This window comes from Syngnathoides biaculeatus, chromosome 5 (genome assembly GCF_019802595.1).
Source record: "Syngnathoides biaculeatus isolate LvHL_M chromosome 5, ASM1980259v1, whole genome shotgun sequence".
Classification (NCBI taxonomy): Eukaryota; Metazoa; Chordata; class Actinopteri; order Syngnathiformes; family Syngnathidae; genus Syngnathoides; species Syngnathoides biaculeatus.
This window is the reverse complement of record NC_084644.1, coordinates 24,464,341-24,483,899: the sequence shown is the minus strand read 5'-3', so window position 1 is coordinate 24,483,899 and position 19,559 is coordinate 24,464,341.

Here is a 19,559-nt window from a genome sequence, read left to right as displayed (position 1 = left end):
AAGAAGATGAATGCATTTTCTCATGTTTATTTCTGTTCAGGCGCACACATCAGACGGATGGACTCTATACTACAGACAGAAGGCGTGTACACGCAGACACGCTTCCACAGCACAATAGTGGGAAAAGCTTGACAATATGGAGGAGTAGTTTACACACATAGTGAGGGGTAGAATCCAAAAAGGAAGGGCCACTAGTTCCAAAACAACTTAATGGAAGAAAAGGAGTACAAAATGCATTCATTTGATAGAAGTAGCCATCTGAGCTGTCCTTCTCTTTACCTAAATTCAACTTTGACTAAGTTCATCAAAGCCATTGAGCCCCTGGGGCAAATCCAGTGGCGCTCTTGATCTACAGCGGCTAACCATGCAGTGATAAGTCCTTCATGATAACGACTCCATTAGAGCAAAGGAGGAGGAGAATGATAACTGCGTGTTCCTAAACAACACGCTCACTTATCTCCATGTGCCTTCCTGTCTATGTTGTCCCACTTGCCTCTGAGGCAGCACTTTTATAATGGCGCGTGGGGGTGGTTTTCAAGTCACAGATTGTCCTGATGTTCAGCCAACTTTTAGTCTTGCTCGGCTATTTTCCAGGTGATACCATCTCTGTGACTTAGAGTCTCTGGTCTGTGGTGGCATAAATATTATCTCGGTGTCGCTGTCAAATGATTCATCCCTACAAAGTTGCTTGTTGCGGACACCGCTCTGAAGATCACCAAGCTCCTCTGTATTAATCACAGCGTTTAGTGGCCATGTCAGCATCAGCGGGACATGTTAGTGTACATCTCATTTCAAGACTTGCCCCCAACTATTCATAGATATGTTTGGCGTCTTGCACACGATCCTCAGTTAAATAATTCAGGCTTCATATTCAGAGGATACACTAGTCAGCGGTGGCCATGTCTGTCTGGTGTGCGGCGTGTTTAGTAGAGTAATCAATAGGAGGGCACGTTGCCTCTCTGGACCGCCTCTCATTGATATTTAATGTATGTACGTGGAATGTATGATCATTAAAAATCCAAGCAGTGACCTAAGGGGCCTCTCTCTGTGTCCGATCACTAATTATATCTATATCCCTCTAAGCTCTTCATGAGTTTTGGTGGAGTGTCGGGAAGCTCTCTAATCCAAGCGACGCTCTTTATTCTGCCCGTGACGCTCATCCCCTCTGTGTCAGATGCTGAAACCCTGCTAATCCCCTTGTGGCGTTGCACACAGGTCCCCAGCTGTCAGCTCCCTAGTTTGTGGCCCTGCTTAGGATGCTATTGATGTCACCGCCCCCCATCTACTTCAATAACTTTTTGTCTCGCTTCCCTGCCGCTTCTTTTCTCTGCTGATTTGGGCCCTCTCTCTCTCTCTCTTTCTCTCTCTCTCTCTCTCTCTCTCACCTTCTTGTTGGCTGATGGTAAAAATCCCAACTGGCACCAAGCAAAGGCTTTTGTTCCCCCTGTTGTGTTAGCAGTCAGCATTCCTCCCCTCTGTGGGTACACATCACAGATCTGCCCTTTCTCCCAACCCAAAAGCTGAATGAATGTGCATTGGAGGAGGTGGAGATTAATGCAGCACAGAGGGCAATTTGGACTCACGAGCAGTGAGCACACACACTAAGCATTTGAATGACGGCACATCAGGAATCCTCAAGTTCCATTAAGGGTGCTTAACAATACATCACCATGCCAGCGAGTTGTTTTAATGAGAAGGAGGTGGCGGGAAGGAGCCGGAGTGGAAAAGCGTGGGTGGAGAATGAGGGGAATGATTGGTAGTTTGCTATCTTTACATCCTAAGCTCTACTCAGTAGCTTGTTGGAGCAGTAGGCTGCAAACAGATTTGCAACGCCCTGGTGTCGCCCACCCAGACTTATGCCCCCCGCCTGGCAAATTGCAGATATGTTGAGAGCAAACAATGTTCAGTCACTTTATCCGTGCACGAATAAGTGGACTAAACACAACACAGCCGCGGCAAGTGCCGGTTTCCATGTAGTTAAGAGATGTATTCTTTTGGGAGAATGGCCTTATATTTTGCATTCCAAGTGTTAGATAAGAGGTGCAGAGCAGCAGCCCACTTTGCTTATCATCAAGACATTTTGCCAGAGAACAGGATGTGTCTGTTCCAATGGCCTTTAGGGGAAAAAATGGTGGAGCACAAACACACTTAAGGACTTTAAAAACTACAGTCATCTCACGTACTGTGTGATGTTCTGTTTTAAATTCAGTTTCTCTTCCAAACTTTAAACGTTTCAAATTTGTTGTAACAAGTCTAAGATCACATATATTGTGACAACATTGCTAGGATTTTTTTTATGTGGTCAGACGTGTTGTTGGGCAGAGTTCACATTGCAGATTTATACCTGCTCCACAGGCTGGAATGTCCACTTGGATGTTTGAATGTCAAACACAAGACTGTGTTTTCGAATGCAAAATGTATCACTGGTCAGATACACACTCATCTACAACACATTCCACATTCCGGACATGCAGTACCAGAGAGATATCCACCAGAATGATGCAGTGTCAGTTCACATAATTTACTTCTGCTGGCACATGCTAATGTTCCGGCCAATCGCAATCATTCTGTGACTGACACGTTATCAATTCTGGGTCCAGTTCTTCTTTTGCTTTTAGGTTTGGGACCCAATACAGGTCTCAGATGACTTTATTAGAGGAAAATGCTGTATGTTTTTTAATCATCAAGCAGGCACACCATTCTTGGCAAAAGGTGCTTTGATTTATAATGCTTACACTTAAGCTTGTTTTGTTCTGTTTCATTCATTTATATTCTAAAAAACATCTATTCTGTATTCTTTGTGTCTACCAATTACAATTGCAGAAAAGGACAATGAAGTGGTTTGGACTTTTTTTTAAGGGAAACTGCAGCGCTTGAAAGAGTTTTTGTTTTGTAGAATGAGGAGGCATCTGGTCACTTTTGAATTACAAATTATTTTCCACACTTTGGTATGATTTATGTTGAAGTCTCGTGCAACTGTCCGTTATTTTCATTATACCCATAATACATATACAGCATATGTACAGTATGGTTTAATATTTCAGTGTAGTACAAAAGCACTCAACGTAGGCTGCAGTTATTTCTTCACATGTGTGACAGTGTTGCTTTATTTAAATACCAAGAGCAGTCTCATACTGCTTGCACTGTGCTTATTTTTAAGGGGTCCATTAGTCCCGAAAAGAACTACAGTGAATCATGAAATGTTAAGAGGACAAGTATAATAAAAACAAGGTTGATGATGGATGAATTGTGTCATGTGTGAAGTGTTGCGGATGCCGAGAAAGGATATATCAAGAAAAAAATAGCAGATAAAGACAAAATAAAACAGTGGGAGACAGGACGCGCAGATGACCTTGATCCCAATTCGTTTTGGCGTGGCCTCATCGATGTGACACGCATTACTTGCGCCACTCTTGTTCTTCGGCCTTGCCATCCCTCCCGGTCCTTCTCTGTGGCGGCGAGCCTGCCAGTCATAATCACCCTCTCTTCCTTCAAGCCGAGCCAGCACGCCACGCTACTCCCCCTTCAAGTGTCATCCCATTCTCCTGGCTCACTGTCATGGAGATAAGGGAGAAAAAGAAGTCAGCGACAATTTTCTAACAGTCACTCTCTCCAAATGGATTTGACTACATTCTTCAATCTTCTGGCAGTGTGGAGGGCTTTGGGGGCTATTTCCGTTCAGGGTGGGTGTTTACAGGTCCTGAGAGAAAATACATATCGTTTGACTCACGTTAAGTTGAAGTTGAGTTCATTATGAAGTGATTTTGCCTGTGAAACGAGAGACCACAAAACATTTATTTGTACAAAGTAAAACACACTTTTATGGGCCCTAATGAAGAATGGATAATAACTTTCCTAAAAACATAATAATAATAATAATCATTTGCAGTGTTCATGTGTTGAGGAATGTAATACCTATTTCCCTCTCCTCACGAAATTGCAGGACAGTCGTTTCATCCTATCACTCTCAACACACCAAGTAATTTTTCCCCCCAATTCTTTGTGGGCTTTCTGCATCTGTTTGTGTTTGACAATGAAAAGTAGCCACGCTCTTGATGGCAGCCCGAGAGAATTCAGAACACTTTAAACAGAGATGGAGCAAGAAGAGTTTGGGGATGAAAACAAGGGTACAATACTCAAGCGCTCTTTAAAATGTTCTTTTAAATTTCATTTCAAGCCTCATTTACTGAAGTAGAATTTAATACAAATGCATTGCTATTTTATGTTTGGAGTTGAACTTTCATGGTATTTTTTTGTAAAACTAATTTGGACAAAAACAGCGTGGAAAATTAAATAAATTATTTCAAAAAATGGTTTAATCTTTCACTCACTTAAATTAGACTGAGGTCTTAAACATCCAAACATCAGATGTTATTTTTGGGCTGTACAGATTAAGCCATCCATAGCAAAGATTCAGAATGACACCCACATATGACAGCTTTACATTGAGACCATTTTATGTCCAAAGCCTTTAGAAAACGTTTCCATTTGAAAATAAAATGTCTGGCTGTCTCCCACAACCCCCCCCCCGCCCCCCCCCCAAAAAAAAAAAACAACTTTAAAAAATTGAATAAAAAATGGAGTGCCTTCAGGCTGCCATAGGTACTTAAACACTGACAAACATGAAGCTTGTGAGGAACTTCACCCGTAACATCTTAAATACAGTGTAGGCTTTATCAAGTGGTCAACCCTTCACTAAACTGTTTAAACCAGCTCATCAAGGATGACAATCTTAAACCATTTGAATACCTTAAGTTAAATGATTTTGATCTCTGCAAAAGAGAGTTCTTCAGACAGCTACAGATGTTTCTAGAAACACACATACAATAACGGCTTACTTTCATGGCCAGTGTAAATCCAGATCAGGGATTGCCATAAGAGTGCACCAGGGGCAAGTTAAACAGATATTACTACTAGAACAGACAAGCGGAACTGATAATGGGCAGGCTCTGCCACTGTGGGTGTGTCTATCGTCGTTTTCATTTGCCACTAATCAAAGTGGCTCCTCTCATTCCCTTTAAATGTAGCACAGTGACACTTTTGACAGAGACATCTCCGTGTGGAAAAGGACGATGCGTAATCGCAACAATCAGTACACAAGTGCAGCATTGTCACTGCTTTTGGCCCGTGTGGCAACAGGCAGTGTGAGCGGGTAACTTGAATATGTAAATACAGGAGGAGCTGGTTATATTTGCTGTCCACGGAGCTAAGGTTCTTTTTGCCTCTGCTCTGATCAAATTCACCAAGATCACGTTAGAGCAGCGGTCTACCTTGCACCTCTATTTAGATGTGGGGTTCTCAGGTGTAAGTTTAAAATGACTTTCTGCCGGTAAATTGTCACTCCACGGGGCGCATCTCCAAGGACACACCCTCACTGTGGGAGAACACTCAGCTTGTCACAGACCAGTTGTTCTGGCTATGTGACAAACACATACAACCTTATTTGTGATTGCACGAAAATCGTAATTCGTTGGCCTTTGCCCTGGGCAGCAGAATTACTGTCTGCGAAAATAGAGCCTGAAAGCATGGGGAGGGATTTGTAAGACCAACAGTACCTCTGTAGAAAAAGAACAAAAAGGCAATAAAGCAAATAAAACAATCGGGAGACTATATTATATAGTCTAACATAAAAAATATGCATAACTCAACAGATTACAGTGAGGTGCCTGTTGGAAATGACACCTGGTGGGAAATATGCCCATGCACACCTTGCCACAAATTCAAACACGTGGAAAGAATTCAAGTGGAAAGTAATGAGCTCATTTTCAGAAGACAGCATAGCTAAGATGTAACTACCACATGGCAACTTGTGCTGGAGGCACCGTGGTTCCAAGATTGGCAATCACACCCATGTATCCCAGTTGTGTCGGAACTGAACGTATTCTGGGAAGATATATTTGATGCAGTCAAACAGATTTTCTCAAAGGATCCTCCACTCAACATTAAAATAACATTTTAGGAGCAACATGGAAAGGTACAGTATGATAAGAAGAGCGTAAAATATAAAACATTCCATTAAACATAGTTCTTAAACCAGCAATAAAATGCACAACCGATTTATTTTCCTTTCGACTTGTCCCATTAATGGGTCGCCGCAGAGTGTCATCTTTTTCCAAATAAGCCTATCTCCTCCATCTTCTTCTCTAAATTCAACTACTTTCATGTTTTCTCCCTACTATTTCTTCTTCCTCTCTCTCTTTTATCTGGTAGCTCCATCCTCATCATCCTTCTACCACTATACTCAATATCTCTCTTCCGGACATGTCCAAATCATCGAAGTCTGCTCTCTATAACTTTACCTCCAAAACATTGAACCTTGGCTGTCCTTGTGATTAGTAACCTTGTATTTTTTTCAATTACTGTTGTGGCCAAGTGTCTAAACTCCATATAGTTATGGCTTTACTAATTTATCTTCATTCAAGAGAGCATGAATTTAAGTCAAATGAAAATTGGTCAAACACCTGTGTCAAACCACAGAAAATACAAACATGCAAATTATTGGATTAGAAAAAGAAAATTTGCGGAATTGTTCCATAAATAACACAGTTTACCAAGTCTGCCATAGGCTTTTGTTCCACATGAGGTTGACTCCCAAATCAGGTATTATGCGAAGGGGGGTTCACTCAGAGTTTTCAGAAGAGATTATGCGGCAATTTGAGAGGTGCCATGCAAAAGGTTATGAGGTAATTCCTCAACAACACTGAGCCAGTTGACTATTGTTAATGTTACAGTTTTCAAGCAGTTTGTGTGTGTGTGCGTGTGTCCACATTGCCACGTGTGCAGTACATGGTTGTGTAATCATTGTGCATATTTTCTAGATCTTGTCCACAAAGGTCTAGTTTCCCAAAGGCCTTCTTAAATTTGTTCATTTTTATGTTTGAATAAAAGTAATGCCATAAATATAACAGTAACAACACTGGCTTGTGCAATGGTACAGAAGCTTATAAAAATACGTGTTTATATTTGAGTCATAATTTATTCATATGCCTCTAATAGCACACCAAGTTGTTGCTATTCTGTTATGGGGAGAAAAACCGGTGTGTACGATGTCTGTGGTTATGTGTGGATAAGTGATTACCATGCAGCCCCTCCAGGCACTTTTATCCTGAACCAAAAGCACTGTACGCATGGCCCAACAGAAGAAAATGTGGTTGCCCGGACAACTGATGGCTAGATTACAGGTTGAAAGTTGAGAGAGCTAGCGAGCGAGGGTGAGTAAGGAGTGTAATAAGGCAGTCAGATAGTGCTTGGATCAATGGTCTTCAGTCCATCTCCTACAGCTTTTCATTTGAACCCATGTTTAAAGAGCGATTTCAGAACTCGGACTGGAGGTGAATGCAATCAATTGCATGGTGGGAGACAAAACTATTAGTATTTTCTGACTTCCAAAAGCATGCTATGGTCTTATTTCTTTTTATATCGGGTACACTGAACTTCCAGTGAAATGTAACTCAATGTACCTCAATAAAAGCTTTAAGCAAATGAATGATTGTCTGAATGGGTTTTCCATTGATGTCTTCAGATTGGTCTGGACCTAATGGATCTGCAGGTTCTTCTTGGTGAGGGACTGTCGGGTGCTAAGGGTGTTGCGACATGATCTGTTGCCAAGGTGAAGCTCACCCTAACCCTTCTACTGTAGGAATTCTTTGAAGATGTGCTGGTTGCTTGTTTTGCCGTGTGGTGAGAACTCCGAGGGAAACAATGCTCGCAACATTGAAGAAGGTGTTAAACTTGAGTTTGGACTTGGAATGTCCTGCTTTCCTCTACCGTGATATTGTTGGACTCCACGTCCACTGAAGCCTCTGGTGTTTGGTCTTCAGGGTTGTACGCGAAGGTTCCATGACTCATACAGTGTAACTGGCGATGACTTTCCCTAACAAGTCTAGTCTCATTCGTCTCATCATCACACACTCTTTGCTCGATGAGCTGACACAGAGGGTATGTATGTAAAAACTTAGAAAATGGTTCAATGGATGTTGATGGTGATGCGCCACCCCTCCCTTTAGGACTGGTTGGGGCACTTCAATTGTGTTGAGGATCACCCTAGCTTCTGGGGAGTGAGTGTGGCATCATGTTTGTTGAGTCCTCTGCCGGACAGGCTCGCTGACTTGGCCCTCCTTTGTGGTAGAGGAGCCCACCCTCCCTCAATGAGCTCGCTCAGGAACTCTGTGCACCAGTTGCCTATCATGCATGAGATATGATGTTAATTCACTAATAAGTTGGATGGACACAGTATAGGCTTTAATTGGTTCTGCTGCAACCATTACTAAGATCACAGGTTATCAACTCATAGGTTCTTACAGGTGTTGCAACACTAAAAAGAATCCCACTGCACCACTTGTCAGTAGCACTGCCTTCCTCATTTCCCACATCCTGACCTACCCTTTTCTGTCCTCTGCCATCTTGTTTTCTTGGTTAGTTATTGCCATGTCCTCAAAGGGTGTGTCTCCCTCCCCCCATCCCCAAATCACAAGGACACGATTTGACTGTTGTAACGTTACTTGTGCTGAAATATCTAGACTATCTACCTATTGTTCTATTGTGGTTCGCACCCCCCCCCTCCCCTTGTTCATTCTGCTCCCTATCTCTGCCCTTAAATTCCTTTCAGTCTGGCTGCATTTTAAATAAACATCAAGCGGTAGAAAATGGATGGATGGATGACTGCCCTAATACTTCTGGAACAGAGTGTACACAATATTTCGAAAGACTTGGGGATGCCAGGTAGAATTCATTCCTGTTGTGAAAGTATTATCAGGTTTATCTATCTATCTATCTATCTATCTATCTATCTATCTATCTATCTATCTATCTATCTATCTATCTATCTATCTATCTATCTATCTATCTATCTATCTATCTATCTATCTATCTATCTATCTATCTATCATCTATCTATCTATCTATCTATCTATCTATCTATCTATCTATCTATCTATCTATCTATCTACCTACCTATCTATGATCCGCCGCATGAAAGGGCAGGGGATAAGTATGTGTAATATATCAAAATCCCCGGGTCAGGCAGGACCCCTAGACCAAGAAACAGCACTGACATATTGAAACCCGGCCTGACGCCCGCACCCGACCACACCCTTCACCCCCTGTCACAAAAACAACCCCCCAAGACATAGGTTCTGAATAAATGTAAATTTCCAGATATGAATAAGAAAAAAACCCCACAGATATTTACAGTGGATAGTGTAAGAGTGTGCTGAGTGAGTGATGAAGACGGGGAGCAGCTGCAGGTCAGGCCCATCAGGCAGTTCAAGCACAGACAGAGAGCCCAGCAGTACTGACCCTGGGAATGCCCACACATTGCAAACAGCACCCACTAAGCGCCCCCGACCATGGTAGTTGGCGGCAGGGTACCATAAATTCTCAAGACGTATCAAGACATTCTTGATGCAGAATGTGCTGTCCCATGTCAAAAAGGTTTGTCTCCGCTGCAGGTCATGGGTCCTCCAATAGATTGGATTGGTTGGCTAATTGTTGACAGGAGTGGTTGGATGATTTGTAATTTTCGATTATAGTGAAACAAAGGGTAAAAAATTGTGTTGGTAGTGGTGACAGTGGGCATTCACCCACAAAGGGTCCCGCCCTCCCTGATTGTGATCATATAATTTTATAGACATTTGTATTTGTTCTTGGTTTCAATTTATTTGGTGACAAGTCCGGGTTTTTTTTCTTTAATTGAAGGGTACCAACAATGTTGACTTTATGTTGAATATAATATAATTTTGAAGTCTGCGTATCAACAGGAAGTGGAAAGGCTGGAGCTGGGGTGCAGCTGACACAACATGGAGTTGAACATGCTAAAGACTGTTAAGAGGATTGTGGACTTCAGAAGGCATCCTTTACCACAGCTGTTCTCAGGCTGTCCAATTGCCTTGTACTAACCGTCAAGACATTCAAGTTCCTGGGCATTACAGTCTCTCTGGAGTAGAAGTGGAAAAATAACATCAACTCCATCCTAAAAAAAAAGGCCCAACAGAGGATGTAATTCCTGTGGCTTCTGAGGAAGCGCGACCTGCTACAGAAGCTGCTGTTGTAGTTCTATCCAGCAGTCATTGGATCGGTCCGCTGTTCTTCCATCACAGTCTGGTTTGCTGCTGCTGCTGCAAAAAACAAACTCTGATTGCAACCGACAATCCCCAATTGGAAAGATTGTTGGTACCCCACTACTCACCCTCGAGGACTTCCACATTGCGAGAACTAAGATAAGAGCATGCAAAATTCTCCACATCCTGGTCACCAGCTCATTTCCTCTACCATCCATCCATCCATCCATCCATCCATCCATCCATCCATCCATCCATCCATCCATCCATCCATCCATCCATTTTCTTTGCCACTTATCCTCACGCAGGTCGTGGGAAGTGCTGGAGCCTATCCCAGCTGTCAATGGGCAGGAGTCGGGGTACACCCTGAACTAGTTGCCAGCCAATCGCAGGGCACATGGAGACAAACAGCCGCACTCACAATCACACCTAGGGGAAATTTGGAGTGTCCAATTAATGTTACATATTTTTGGAATGTGGGAGGAAACCGGAGTACCCGGAGGAAATCCAAGCAGGGACAGGGAGAACAAGCAAACTCCACACAGGCGGGTCCGGGATTGAACCCAGGACCTCAGAACTGTGAGGCCAACAATTTACAAGCTGAGCCACAGTAGGCAGAACTCATCATTAGAGGATGCGGCATCTTTTTGCAGAATTGACCCCCCTCCCCAAATTTTTTTTTTTTTTACCGTCATTGCCAGATTACTAGCAACCTTCTATTGCTGTCACGGCCAAACCAGGGGGTTGGACATAAATGCACGATTTGGGAGACGTAGAGGCAGTTCGGGAAACTTATCAAAATTTATTCAGTCCAGTGTCGGTGATCAGAAAGGTAGTTAGCGGGAACAGCAGTAACAAGGACGTCGGGCATAAGATGCAGCTCAGTGCGCAGGCAGTGGTCGGTAAACGGGAGATCAGGACTGGAATCACAAACGAGGCATGAGGAAACGATCTGGCAAAGACCGTACATGGAGTCCTATTTGTATCTGTCCTAATTACGGGGAAAGAGGCACAGGTGTCTGCCTCACGGATTGCTAGAGCTGTGTCGTGACAGGGACCGGCAGTACCATGACAGGCTTCTTTCCTTTCGGCTTATCCCGTTAGGGGTCGCCACAGCGTGTCATCTTTTTCCACCGTACCCTATCTCCTGCATCTTCCCCTCTAACCCCAACTGCCATCATGTCTTCCCTCACAACATCCATCAACCTTCTCTTTGGTCTTCCTCTCGCTCTTTTACCTGGCAGCTCCATCCTCAGCACCCTTCTACCTATATACTCACTCTCTCGCCTCTGAACATGTCCATCGAAGTCTGCTCTCTCTCAAACCTTGTCTCCAAAACAACAAACTTTAGCTGTCACTCTCATGAGCTCATTTCTAATCCTATCCGACCTGCTCACTCCGAGCGAGAACCTTAATTTCTGCGACCTGAAGTTCTGCTTCCTGTTGTTTTTTTCAGTGTACCTCTATACATCATGGCCGGCCTCACCACTGTTTTATAAACTTTGCCCTTCATCCTAGCAGAGACTCTTCTGTCACATAACACACCAGATATCTTCCGCCAGCTGTTCCAACCTGCTTGGACCCGTTTCTTCACTTCCTTACCATAACAGTACCCCTCCTTAACGGCCGGCCACAGATGGCCCAGGCACCTCAGGATGGGAGGGGAGAAAGTCCCTAATAAGGTTGGTATCGACCACGAACATGCACAGGATCAATGAACATTCCTCGGGACTATAACCCTCCCAGTCCACCAGATACTGGATACCCCTCCCCCGGCAGGGGGACGTCAGGAGCCGGTGCACCAAGTAAACTAGGCCTCCATCAACCATGCGGAGGTGCGGAGGGGGATTGGCCGGAGGGACCAATGGGGATGACCGAGGCGACTTGAGCAGGCTCACATGGAAGTCGGGTGGACACGCATTGTTCTGGGGATCTTCAGAGAAACTGTAACCGGGTTAATCACCTTAGTGATGGGGAACGGACTAATGAGCCTGGGAGCCAGCTTGGCAGACTCCATCCGTAGTAGGAGGCGTTTCGTTGACAGCCAGAGATGGGAAGAGGGAAGGGGGGTAGACATGGACAACATGGAATGGGGCCACACCTGTCGATGCCGAGGGAAGAGAGTTGTGAGCATACTCCACCCAGCAGAGGTGCCGGCTTCAGGTGCTGTGGTCGCGACAGGCCAGGTATCGAAGTCCGGTCTCCAAGTCCTGGTTGACCTGTTCGATCTGGCAGATGGACAATGGATGCTGGCCCGAGGTCAGACTTGCCACGGCAGCAATAAGGGAACAGAAATTCCTCCAAAATCAGGAAATAAATTGAAGGCCCCTATCCGACACCATGACGGTGGGCAAGCTGTGGTAACGGAAAACCTTATCCAAGAGGAACTCGAAGGTCTGTTTGATCTTCGGCAACAGAATGAAGTGGACGATCTTTGAGAACTCGTCCACCACCGAGAGCTTGGTGGTGTGACCCTATGAGCACGGGAGGGCAGTCACAAAATCCAGGGATATATGGGACCATGGGCGCTGGGGAATGGACACCGGACGTAGCTCCCCAACAGGCCGTTGATGAGAGGGTTTGTTGAAAGACTGCTGTAAATAGGAAGCCGGCTTGCTAGAATGCGCCTTTATGTGCGTGCGCTCGACGTATTGGCCACTCCTGAATCAAGCGACGAGGTGGATGATAGTCTAATGTCTTTTTTTTTTTGAGGTTATGCCGTCACACTGCCTCGCGATCAACACAATGAGCACCCCTGGTGTAACTGAATTTCCTGTGACATGTCTCGTTATCGTGATGCCTTTCGACGTAAATGCGCTTGCAATCCGTGAAGCAGCTCGGAACATACGCTTCCGAACTTCTGTACATGCTCAGTACGGTTAACTTGCATCTGCTGTTTCCAGGTGAATACTGGTAGTTTTGGAGCAGGCTTGTTTAATTAACGTTCATGAAATAAACACCTAAATTAATGTCAAGGCTACACAAAATAAGAGACGTCTTTCAATATCTATTTTTTCTACTCGTAACAAATTTTACGCACGTGATTTTTCGTGGTCGATTTGCGAGCACGGAGGTGCGCGAGCACGGTCGCACTCGTCAAATGTGAGTGACGGAAGAAGAGAGCCCATCTGGCTTGTCGGGCATTTAGCCTCTTGGTGGACTTGAGGTACTCGAGATTTTTGTGGTCTGTCAGTACCAGGAATGGAACCTGGGACCCCTCTAGCTAGTGTTTCTACTCCTACATAGCGGTCTTGACCGAGAGCAACTCCCGGTCACCGATGTCGTACTTGCACTCCGCCGGAGTCAACCTCTTGGAGAAGAAGGCGCAGGCTGCAGTCTCCCGTCCCTGGCGCTCTTCTGGGAAAGGACTACTCCTATCCCATAGTCTGATGAGTCAGGCAGGATGAGGACCGGGGCTGATGTAAAGTCGTTCTTGAAATTGTTGAAGGCCGCCTGGAAGGCAGCGTTACACTCAAAAGAGTTGTGGGGAGAGGTGAGCGCATGTAACGGGGCAGCTATGGAGCTCAGGTTTCTCATGAACTTCCAATAAAAGTTTTGAATCTGATGAACCTTTGAACCCCCTTGCGGTTCAAGGGGTGGGCCACTGAAGAACGGATTCAACTTTGCTAGGGTCCATGCAGATCTCCCCCTCCGCTAGAATGAAACCCAGGAACGTGACGGAAGGCCGGTGAAATTCGCATTTCTCTGCTTTAACATAAAGGTTGTGCCACAGAAGTTGCTGCAGCACAGCCTGAACGTGCCCGACGTGGGAATCCTCGTCTGGAGAGAAAAATCTGAATATTCTTAAGACAGACAAAAATGTGTAATCAGCATCTTGCGCAGAAAATCATTAATGAAATTCTGGAACACCGCAGGTGCACTGGTGAGCCCAAACGGCATCACCAGGTATTCATAGTGACCCGTCGGCGTGTTGAAGGCGGTTTTCCACTCGTCCCCCTCCCTAATGCGCACCAGGTGGTATGTGTTCCATAAGTCCAATTTGGTGAAAACTTGAGCCCCTTGCAGCAGCTTAAAGGCCATGGCAATTAGGGGAAGGGGATACCTGTTCTTAACAGTGATGTCGTTTAGGCCCTGGTACTCAATGCTGGGGTGCAGGATTGTGTCCTTCTTTTTGACAAAGAACAAGCCGGCTTCAGCGGGTGAAGATGAGGATCAGATGAGGCCTGCCACCAGCGACTCCTCATGGCTTGGTGTTCCGGGCCTGTGAGAAAAAACAGTCTCTCACGCAGGGGTGAAGTGTAGGGCAATAATTCAATGGCACAGTCATACGGCCAGTGAGCCGGAAGAAACTTAGAGAATACTTCCATTAAGTCCGAATAGCTGGGAGGCACGAGTGACAAGTCCGAATCCGGTTGCAAGTCATCCAGCACTATCAGAGCAACCGACGCGTCTCCCTTCTCAGAGGTGCAAAGCACGAAATGCCACATTTCAAACCCCATGATTTGATTTGGCCGTAGGACCACTCAATGAGGGGGTTATGCTCTTTGAGCCAGGGGCTCCCCAGAACAATGTCACTATTCTATATTCTATATTCCGTCATGGCAGCCTGGACCAGTTGGCATGGAGCCTGTGGCAAGAGATTCCGTTGGGTGTCTCCCTGTAGCGCGTCGACCCTCCCCTGTATAGCGAGTCTCTGGTCGATCCTCAGGGCAAGGGTGATAGTAGTCCAAGTTGGTGGGCAGTTCCATGGCCATGACAATTACTCTGTGACTGTTCTTTACAATTTCTTTATGTCTCACAAGAATTCTCTGTCAATTGACTGTTATCAAACTAGAGCGGCTCCAACTACCGGAGGCAAATTCCTTGTTTGTTTTTGACACACTTGGCAAAATAAAGATACTTCTGATTTATGTAAGTATTAATTAATTTTTAAAATGCCATCTTCTCCTCAGTGTCGATTAGGGATAAACTATCAGGTACTAGGAAGTTCTGACAGTGCGAATGTGCATTTGACAACACTATTGATTAAATAAATTATGGACAGCAAAAAAGAAATGTAAATTGAGTTTTAAAAAAACATTCAACACTTTAAAAAGTAAAATCTATGACGTTAAGTGTTTAATTCATACTGGTACAGTCAAATAGGGACCAAAGATATTTGAATAGGATACAAACACAGTTCCTCCTTCGGTTGGTTCCTGTTTACATTTTTAGCATTTCATTTGATCATTTCCACACGCAAACACTGGCAAGTACACTTGCACAATCTAATTAGAGCATATTCAAGAAATTCTGCCGGTTTGTTTGTTATTGTTACCGCTACATTACTGAATGACCTCGAGACTGTATAAACAGAAAGCCATCTTTGACAATGGTAATCTAAACTGAGCATTTTGACCTTTGTAAGGGGAGAATTTTTTACGTCTTTACTGGTTTTCATTGGTAGCACAAGTGTACCTTCAGTCATGTTAATTTAGGTTTGTCAAAGTTCTGCATGGGGTCAGACGCTGCATTGGCAAAGTTGTACTGGAATATCTTTGACAAGCCAAAGCAGTTTTACAATTTTGAATTGTGGAATTTGAGTGTTAGGTAAAATATGCCCTTGTAGGTATGGTATACAAAATCCTGAGGTTGAACCACCGTTGTAGGTGAATTCTGCCGGTAGCACTTCAGCATGTCTTGTGTCCTCCAAGTGTGTTTTGCTTTTCTATTAGCTATTTTCTCTCTCTCTCTTCTCTCTCTCTCTCTCTCTCTCTCTCTCTCTCTCTCTCTCTTCTCTCTTTCCCTTTCTCTGTCTCTTTTTTAAGTATAAAATATGATGTTGAATATAAAACAAGATATGGAACACGTCACTGTACAGGAGGCCAGCGTACAACAATTAAAGGGGATTAATGAAAACTATATGGGAGGGTGAGTTGTATTTTGGAAAATGTATTTCATATGGATCAAAAGGTTTTATTAGTTTGATATAACCTTTAAATATTTTATTTTTCCATAGCTCTGAGACAGCACAATATTTAGTTTTGATTATTCCCTGGATTTCTCTTGCTTTCTCATCATCTGCATGGAGTCATTCCCATAATGATAAGTTCGAGTACAGTTGGAGGATGCTAATGGTGTGCGAATGTTGCCGGAATGACAGGGGTGTATTATTTTTCTTTGTTGTCTGTCTCACTTCTATATAATGAGGGTGAATTTTTGCTTGGACTTCAGTTGGAGGTAACAACCTGTGACAAGTTATATCCTTTACAGTTTTTCTGAAGATTTATTTTTCCTTCTTGGAATAAAACTTGCAAAGTCAAGACTGCTTTCTTAATGTCTGTCAGAAAAACGCTTGCCTAAACAGTTATGTGAACACACTCCCCTCACCAGCAATAGAGCTTCGTGCACCTACGTCACCGAAGTCACGTGACTGGCCATATTGACGGTCTAACAGAGCATTCTTCAATACCAAGTTGGTTGGAGATGACATGAAAGTATGTCTTATAGCACGATGCCCAGAGTTTTGTCCGATCCCGTTAAATATTTAGAAGGTGATAATAAATGAAGGTACATAGAAAAGTGAGAGAAACTTGGCATAGAGGACCCATTTTTAATCCCGAAGTCGATGTTTTCGCCGATAAGAAAGTGGCCCGCTTCCGCTTGTCTTGGAAAACTGGATCTACACATGTATCTGGTGAGTAAGTCGGCGAGATTTACACAGAAAGGTTTGAAAGCGTATAAAAGTCTGGATGCATACAAATACTTCGTCTATGGATCTGTTCTCAGTCAGGAATAAATCCCACATAGTGATGACCCACTCAGATTTTTTCAATACAAATACCAATATTTAAATAAATGACCCCTGGTTTTACACAAACTCGCATTCATTAACTATGGTTAGGAAAAGAAAGACAGCAAGTCGGCTCCTCCGTACACAAAGCGTGTTGCAGCCACACGTTAAACTTCAGTAAACCTCTCCGTGACAGATGTTTTTTTTTAAATATGCATTGTTCTCAAATGAGTCCAACGCGTTTTTAAAACAAGAAAATAAACCGCTGGGATAGGCTTCACCTCTGTACACGGAAGTGCATTGAAGCCACGCGTTAAACTTCTTTGTAAACTATGTTGGCGACGACTCCCTGTCTTTTTTTTTTCAACGGATTGTTCTCAAACGAGCCAACTTGGCATCATAAATACTTCTTGGGAATTTGAGATTGAGAAGAATAATTCCTACCTGAAATGAAGTGATCGGTACGCAGTTGTGTGGATTTGGTTGGGCGCCATCCATCACGTTTAATTGCCGAAATCCATCGCTCATTTCTCGTCTGTTCAGCTGGTATTCTATAGAATGATCTCTTTGAATATCTGTCTCATCTGTTGTAACAAGAGGTTTCGGGCATTGTGTATATTCTGCTACGGTTCACTGTCCCCCACACTATTGAGGAGCTCTTTTTGACCGGCAATATGGTGCCATGAAAATGGTGACGTCACTTGCATAAGCTCTATAGTGGTATTGTAAAGGTGTACGTCTGGAACATCTGTAGAGCATTGGCCTCACAGTTCTAAGGTTCAGGGTTCAATCCTGGCCCTGCCTGCGTGGAGTTTATATGTTTTCCCCTTGCCTGTGTGGGTAACCAGTTCAGGATGTACCCTGCCTCCTGCCTGATGACACCTGGGATTGGCTCCACCACTCCCGCAACCCTCGTGAGGATAAGTAGCTCAGAAAAATGATGGATGGATGTTCTTTATTCACTGAAAAAAGTGGCATTTCCCCCACCTCTCCCTAACATAGTCGGTCCGTCAACGTGAATACAGAAGGACAAATGTTACCATTAATTTCACCTCTAAGAATCTCAGTCAAATATGTTTCGTCTCTCTGCCTGGCTGGAGCACTTTGCACGCTCTGTCCCTCCTCATCTTAACGCCTTTCATGCCCTCTGTCTTTTTCGATATATTTTCTTTCCCTTCCTCGCTTGGGCTAAATCTCTCGTCTGTACCACGCAGCACCTGACTGCCTAGTCAGGCTTGACACTTTAAACACATCAGCTTCAGTCCACGCTGCAAGCTGAATATCAATATATTCTACACAAACACGTGCAGGTAACACACACCCAGTGGCACCCAAATTTCCACATTTACCACACTCACATTGCATCTGTGTTTTAGCGAAGTCGTACTGGACATGGAGCTGCACAGAAAAGGGGGCCGTGAAACAAGAAGGGGGGAAAAATGACGTACACAGCGACAAAGCGTTGCTTTTTTTATCCAAAATAACACAACCAGCACGTGCTGCTTACGTCAAAAGAATTTTAAGCAGCTAACTGTAAGCCCTTTAAGACCTCTTCTGTGTTGGTGCATGTGTGCGTGTACACACACTCACTCACACACTTCCCAAGACAACTTCTCAGTTGCTTGGTCCTCTGTCGGCAACCTTTCAAATCCCCTTGCCTCTCGCCCTCCTCACTTGTTGATTCGCACACATGATTTCTCCATGAAAGACACATTATTAGGCTTTTAGTGTTGCCCGGCATGAATCTCCTTTCGCCTGGGGGCAATACTTTCCTTCCGATCCAAGGGTTATCACGTGATTGTCTCTCGCTGTATCCGTTCTTTAGGTGACCAAAAAGCCTCATCACATTTCACCCCACGAGTGCAGGAATGCACTAGAAGAAAATGTCTGCAGCAACATCATTTTTCTTCACTCATTATTAGTACATATTAGTTGTGTGGCTGCTGCGATACAAATTAATTTCTGTGTGCGCGTCGTGCATGTGTGTTTGTCTAATTAGTAAATCATTCGCCAATGCTATTATGCATAAAAATACAGTGGCATGGATGAGTCAAGGATTTCAACTAATATATTTCTCCACATTTGCAAATGTTTAAAAACACACATCTAACATTTATCCATCAATCCATTTTCTTTGCCACTTATCCTCACAAGGGTCACGAGGAGTGCTGCAGCCTATCCCAGCTGTCAAGGGGCAGGAGGCGGGGTACACCCTGAACTGATTGCCAGCCAATCGCAGGGCACATGGAGACAAACAGCCACACTCACAATCGCACCTAGGGGAAATTTAGAGTGTCCAATTAAGGTTGCATGTTTTGGGGATGTGGGAGGAAATCGGAGTGCCCGGAGGAAACCCACGCAGGCATGGGGAGAACATGCAAACTCCACACAGGCGGGTCCTGGATTGAACCCGGGACCTCAGAACTGTGAGGCCAACGCTTTACCAGCTGAGCCACCATGCCACCGCATCCAACATTTATTCAGACACAAATCTTCAAAGCAAATGGTATTATGTGAATTCTGCTGATAGAAAACTGACCCTGTAGTGGAAAGAAAAGTCATTTTGTGAACGCTGAGAAACAAGCGCTTTGCTATTGTTGTGTGAAAACACATCCAGTATTACAATGTAATATTAAAATTGTAGAGTGTTGTAGTCTCACTGATATAATTGTCTCTTATAATTCCCTTGTGATAATCTTGCTTTACTTTTAACCTTGCACAATTGAAGTCTGTTTCATTCCAAGTCATTCAAAAAATAAACTATGCTA